Source organism: Manihot esculenta, chromosome 11 (genome assembly GCF_001659605.2).
Source record: "Manihot esculenta cultivar AM560-2 chromosome 11, M.esculenta_v8, whole genome shotgun sequence".
Classification (NCBI taxonomy): Eukaryota; Viridiplantae; Streptophyta; class Magnoliopsida; order Malpighiales; family Euphorbiaceae; genus Manihot; species Manihot esculenta.
In genome coordinates, this window is record NC_035171.2 from 1,879,089 (window position 1) to 1,885,692 (window position 6,604).

At 30.3% G+C, this 6,604-nt stretch overlaps 1 long non-coding RNA gene across 1 annotated transcript; it reads left to right on the top strand.

Annotated features, from left to right (window-relative positions):
* The first annotated feature begins 349 nt into the window (after window positions 1-349).
* LOC122725121 lies at window positions 350-1,212 on the top strand. The gene is made up of 3 exons (XR_006352556.1): window positions 350-528; window positions 614-763; window positions 965-1,212. It is a non-coding gene; the product is annotated as an uncharacterized LOC122725121 (long non-coding RNA).
* The last annotated feature ends 5,392 nt before the right edge of the window (window positions 1,213-6,604 follow it).

Below are 6,604 nucleotides of genomic sequence, written 5' to 3' on the forward strand. Positions count from 1 at the left end.
GACCAAATAAACAATTAATAATATTTGAGGGATTAAATACAAATTTGTTCGTTAAGGAAAAGAGAAAAACACGTATTGGATTCCTTGATATAAATATTTCCTTCCTAGGGTTTACGGAGGTTAGGAATGATGGATCTAGAGGGTCTACCCATGCTTTGCGAAGGAGGAGTTGCCGATAACACCACCGTTGAAGAGGTAAAATTTGCCGATAGTGAGGGGGTTAAAGTTGCCGATAAGTCCATCGGTGGAGACGTTGAGGAGGGCTGCGAAGGGGGAGACGTTGAGGAGGGCTCCGACGGCGGAGACGTTGAGGAGGGCTCCAACGATGGAGACGTTGAAGAGGGCTCCGACAGTGAAGACGTTGAGGAGGGCTCCGACGGTGAAGAGGATAGCTCTGACAGTGAGAATACTACGAAACGTATCCTTGTCAGGAACAAAGATGAACCTTACAGCTATGATGACCCTGACTATGAGGGCAACCAGAGGGATGTCTATATTAATTACAGACGACAGTATGAGGAAAGCGATGTAATTATATATAACTATTCTCCCTTTGTAGTTTTTCTTCTTGTGCAATTGCATTCTTAACGGATTGGACAACCTTCTTTTCCAGGGTTTTGATTTTGATGACTATCCAAAGTCAGGTGACGGAGAATTTTTTCTGGGTGTTGCTTTTCATGTGGATCTTGAAGATGATGATGACGAATTTACTATAGGCTGCAAAGAGGCCCTTGCCTATGCTATCGAGGAACAGAATAAAAAGGTGTGTTGCTAATCTTAGATGCTAAATATTGTAAATATTAATTATCCTTTACTGAATAAATTTCTCACCGATTATACATAAATAGTTATTTCGTATATATTTTTTTTAATTGTATTTGCCTTGGCTTTTTTTTTTCTTCTATATTTCGGATTATTAATTACATATCCATTTTACATTTTATTTAACAAAATATTTGTGTAGGGTGCAAATCTGAGACTCCTTGATATTATCAAGGCAAATGCCCAATCAGTTGCTTTGTATCACATAACTTTCAGAGCTGAAGATGTTTCTCTTGGAGAAGTGAAAGTTTATCAAACTAAAGTCTTCCATAGTTTAGTTCCTGGTCACAAGGAGACTGTAGTACGTATTTTCAGGCTAAAAGAACCAACAAACAAAGGTAATTGATTTATGTTAATAGTTAGCTTAGTTTTTTTTATTTTCTGTTGTCTTTTATATAGTTTTGTCTTTTTTATATCTTCTGTGTTATTTGCTTTGACAACCTTTTTATGGTTGATATTACCTGGTATTGATGGGATAATTGTTGCACTTTTTTCCCTGTGTTTCAGAATTAGCATTACCTAAACTTGAGTTTGAAATTAATTATAATTTATCTATGTTGTCTATAACATTCACCCCATCATTCCGCTAATTTGCCTGTGCTGTTACTTTCTTGCCTTTCTTTTAATTATACTTGAAGGTGCTTTATGCAAAAACTGACAGCATGTCTATGGGGTTGATTTTACAACTTTTTCTGGTTAGAGAATCTGTAGATGATGGGGACAATAGTTTGATATGGTTGAGAATTAATCTTTCCTTTTTAAAATTTCAAACCCACATAAGATTGATGAAAAGCCTAATATAGGATGGGAGATTATGAACAGTCTAAAAGTCAGAGTTAGTGATATTTAAAATTTATTTGAAAGTTCTAAAACTTTTAATCTTAAATTTCCAATATATATGTTAGGCTTGACTGAAAATTCTTAATTGCCCCTTTTTAATGGTTAATGTCTTCCCTAATATCTGCACCCCTCATGAGGCGTGAGAAGGTGCAGAGTGGATTCCTTGTGAATGTTGTAATCAGCTAGATTTTGGCGATCTTCTAGACACTTCCCTATGTAGATCAACCTCTGTTGGGGATTTTTTTTTATCCTTTAATATTATTATTATCAATGGTGTTGCTACCCTCCCACCTTGAGAGTAATAGTTTTCTAGTTGAGTCACAAAAGACTTGAGTATAGCATCTAGAGAAACGTTGATGTAACCTATGGCTTGCTTAGCACAGAAACATTGAAGTGGAATTTGAAACCCACTCCAATAACTTGAACATCCAGAATCATCTTATGTGGGTTTCATCAAGATGAGGAGTGTTGATCTAGCTTGGAATGGTTAGTATCTTCAGGATGGTGAATTCAGTGACTTTATTGTCCTAAGCAAATTATGAAATTGGTGAATTGGAGAAACCTGAGCTTATGAGCCGTTAAGACTGCCCGTTATAATAGGCTTTAAAATGGTTTGTCTTATTTGTTACTAGGTTGGAGAGAATTAATGAAACATAAATGCAAGTCTAAACTTTATTAAAATATGAAATATAGCAATTAGAAAAAAAAATTATACATATATATATATATATATGCATTTGGTGGTCACATATAAATTGTCAATAAATAATTATTAATAGCAAAATGGTGCTTGGATGGGTTAAACTTCCGTATGCAGTTAAAAGAAAGACAAGATAGATGCAATTATATTATTCTCCAATAATGTCAGACATTCATGGATGTGGCCAAAGTAAGGAGAAGCTTCAACTTTCAAGGTGTTTGTTTAATGCTCCATCTAGGTCACCAAGTTCACATCCTTCAATATATTAAAAATATAACTAATCAAAATCACTAAACATAAAATTAAATATTAAATATAGTAATGGTATAAAATGATTGAAGTTATCAAAAAAATTGAATGAAATTTCTAACCTTGGGGCACCATATCTTGACGAAGATAGATTTCTCCGATTGTCTAATTATTTTACCATATCATCTATCGCACCAATTTTCTCCGTATGAATTTCTAATTTTCCAGTATTTAGTTTCATCATAATGGGCACCCAATCCAGTAATGACTACCGAATGCAATTCTTTTATTTTTAATGGTCCAGGTCCTATCTATGTAAATGATTATTTTTTCTTAAATAAAATTAAAGGCAATAAAAACAAAAATATTTAACATTAAAAATTACAGTTACCTCCTTTTTCAAGTTTTTAAAATTACTTGAAGCCCAAATGACACCCACAGGCCCTTTTGCAACCAGCTTCATCAATTTAACTTCATCTATTTTATCTTCAATTAGTTTTGCTCTGGAAATAGTAGCTACCGAGTCCTTCCGTATCTGATAAATGCAACACATTTTGATTGATATTATATAATTTAATTTGAATTAAAGAAACTACACTTAATTACCTCCCTGATATATTTGAGGCTTTCATCCTATAAACCTATAAAAGGACATAGGTCTTCCGAACATAACCCCTAATTAACTAATATTTCTTCAACATACATGTTTATCAGCATCTGGAAACCCACGAGTCCCTATTGTTCTTAGTAAGAATTATATCCCATCGAGTTTCAATCACGGCAGCTATCGCTATGGCCCAACATATATCTTTATTTAAAAAGAAAAAAAAGAAAATCAATAATGAATATACATTACTACACATAAAAATAATTTTCTTTTCCTATTCAGTTTAGAGTAAACTTATAAATTACAATGAAATCAGTTGCATCTATGCATATGCATGCAAACCTATATATTACAAATTTAGAATTGGTACTATTTTGCTGATACCGAATCGGAGATATTATGTATTCCCTCCAATCAACGGTTTTATCCTTATCCTGATAAGCAAATAACTAAATTTCATATACTAACTCTTCAAAAAGTCAAAATCAATTTATATAAACAAACACTCCCTTACATTTTTATTATGTTTATGGCCGCTAAATTTGTTGTTTTGGCCTAATTTTGCTTTAGGTGCCATTTCAACTATGCTAAAACATAACAAAATCATTGTGTTCAATAATAGAGAATTTTACTTTAGGTGTCATTTCAACTATGCTAAAACATAACAAAATAATTGTGTTCAATAATAGAGAAAATATAAGCAATTTATATATATATATATAAAGACTACATACTAAACAGTAAACGGAGGGAGAGACTTAAAATAACTGAGGGGGTTGGGTTCTATATATTATGTAACTCCAAACTATAAAATCAATACATTACCAACTAACCCATTACCAGGCTAACAAAAAAACCAAGAAAACCCACTAGAAAAGCAGAAGGAAAAAAATCATTTAAAAGACATAACAAAATTATTGTGTTCAATAATAAAGAAAATATAAGCAATTTGTATATATATATAAAAAAACTACATACTAAACAGTAAACGGAGGGAGAGACTTAAAATAACTGAGGGGTTGGGTTTTATATATTATGCAACTTCAAACTACAAAATCAATACATTACCAACTAACCCATTACCAGGCTAACAAAAAAACCTAAAAAACCCATTGGAAAAGCAGAAAGGAAAAAATCCTTTAAAAGACATAACAAAATGATTGTGTTCAATAATAGAGAAAATATAAGTAATTTATATATATATATATATATATATATATAAACTACCTACTAAACCGTAAACGGATGGAGGGACTTAAAATACCTGAGAGGGTTGGGTTCTATATATTATGAACTCCAAACTACAAAATCAATACATTACCAACCAACCCATTACCAGACTAACAAAAAAACCTAGAAAATCCACTGGAGAAGTAGAAGGAAAAAAATCGTTTAAAAGACAACAAAATGATTGTGTTCAATAATAGAGAAAATATAAACAATTTATATATATATATATAAAGACTACATACTAAACAATAAACGGAGGGAGGGACTTAAAATAACTGAGGGGGTTGGGTTCTATATATTATGAAACTCCAAACTAAAAAATAAAAACATTACCAACTAACCCATTACCGGGCTAATAAAAAAACCCAGAAAACCCACTGAAAAAGAAGAAGGAAAAAAATCATTTAAAAGACATAACAAAATAATTGTGTTCAATAATAGAGAAAATATAAGCAATTTATATATATATATATATATATATATATATATATATATATACAGACTACATACTAAACAGTAAACGGAGGGAGGGACTTAAAATAACTGAGGGGTTGGATTCTATATATTATGCAACTCCAAACTATAAAATCAATACATTACCAACTAATCCATTACCAGGCTAACAAAAAAACCTAGAAAATCCATTGGAAAAGTAGAAGGAAAAAAAATCCTTTAAAATACATAACAAAATGATTGTGTTCAATAATAGAGAAAATATAAATAATTTATATATATATATATATATATATAAACTACATACTAAATAGTAAACGGAGGGAGAGACTTAAAATAACTGAGGGGGTTGGGTTTTATATATTATGAAACTCCAAACTACAAAATCAATACATTACCAACCAACCCATTACCAGGCTAACAAAAAAATCTAGAAAACCCACTGGAAAAGTAGAAGGAAAAAAAATCATTTAAAAGACATAACAAAATGATTCTATTCAATAATAGAGAAAATATAAGCAATTTATATATATATATAAATACTACATACTAAACAGTAAATGAAGGGAGGGACTTAAAATAACTGAGGGGTTGGGTTCTATATATTATGTAGCTCCAAACTACAAAATCAATAAATCACCAACTAACCCATTACCAGGCTAACAAAAAACCTATAAAACCCACTGAAAAATCAGAAGAAAAAAAAATAATTTAAAAGATATAACAAAATGATTGTGTTCAATAATAGAGAAAATATAAGTAATTTATATATATATATATATATATATATATATATATATATATATATATAAAGACTACATACTAAACAGTAAACGGATGGACTTAAAATAACTGAGGGGGTTGGGTTCTATATATTATAACTCCAAACTACAAAATCAATACATTACCAACTAACCCATTACTAGGCTAACAAAAAATTCTGGAAAAGCAGAAGGAAAAAAATCATTTAAAAGACATAACAAAATGATTGTGTTCAATAATAAAGAAAACATAAGCAATTTATATATATATATATATATATATATATATATATATATAAAGACTACATACTAAACAATAAAAGGAATGAGGGACTTAAAATAACTGAGGGGGTTGGGTTTTATATATTATGCAACTCCAAACTACAAAATCAATACATTACCAACCAAATCATTACCAGGCTAACAAAAAACCTAGAAAACCCACTGGAAAAGCAGAAGGAAAAAAATCACTTAAAAGACATAACAAAATGATTGTGTTCAATAATAGAGAAAATATAAGCAATTTATATATATATATAAATACTACATACTAAACAATAAATGGAGGGAGAGATTTAAATTAACTGAGGGGTTAGGTTCTATATATTATGCATCTCCACACAAGCAGAAGAAAAAAAATCATTTAAAAGACATAACAAAATATAACTAATCAAAGTCACTAAACATAAAATCAAATATTAAATATAGTAATGGTATAAAATGATTGAAGTTATCAAAAAATTGAATGAAATTTCTGACATTTCTCCGATTCTCTAATTGTTTTACCATATCATCTATCACCCCAGTTTTCTCTATATGAATTTCTAATTTTCAAGTCTATCATTATGGACTCCAAATCCATTAGTGAGTACCGAATGCAATTCTTTTATTTTTAATGGTCCAGATTCTTTGTATATATCCTACATTATACATGTAAATGAT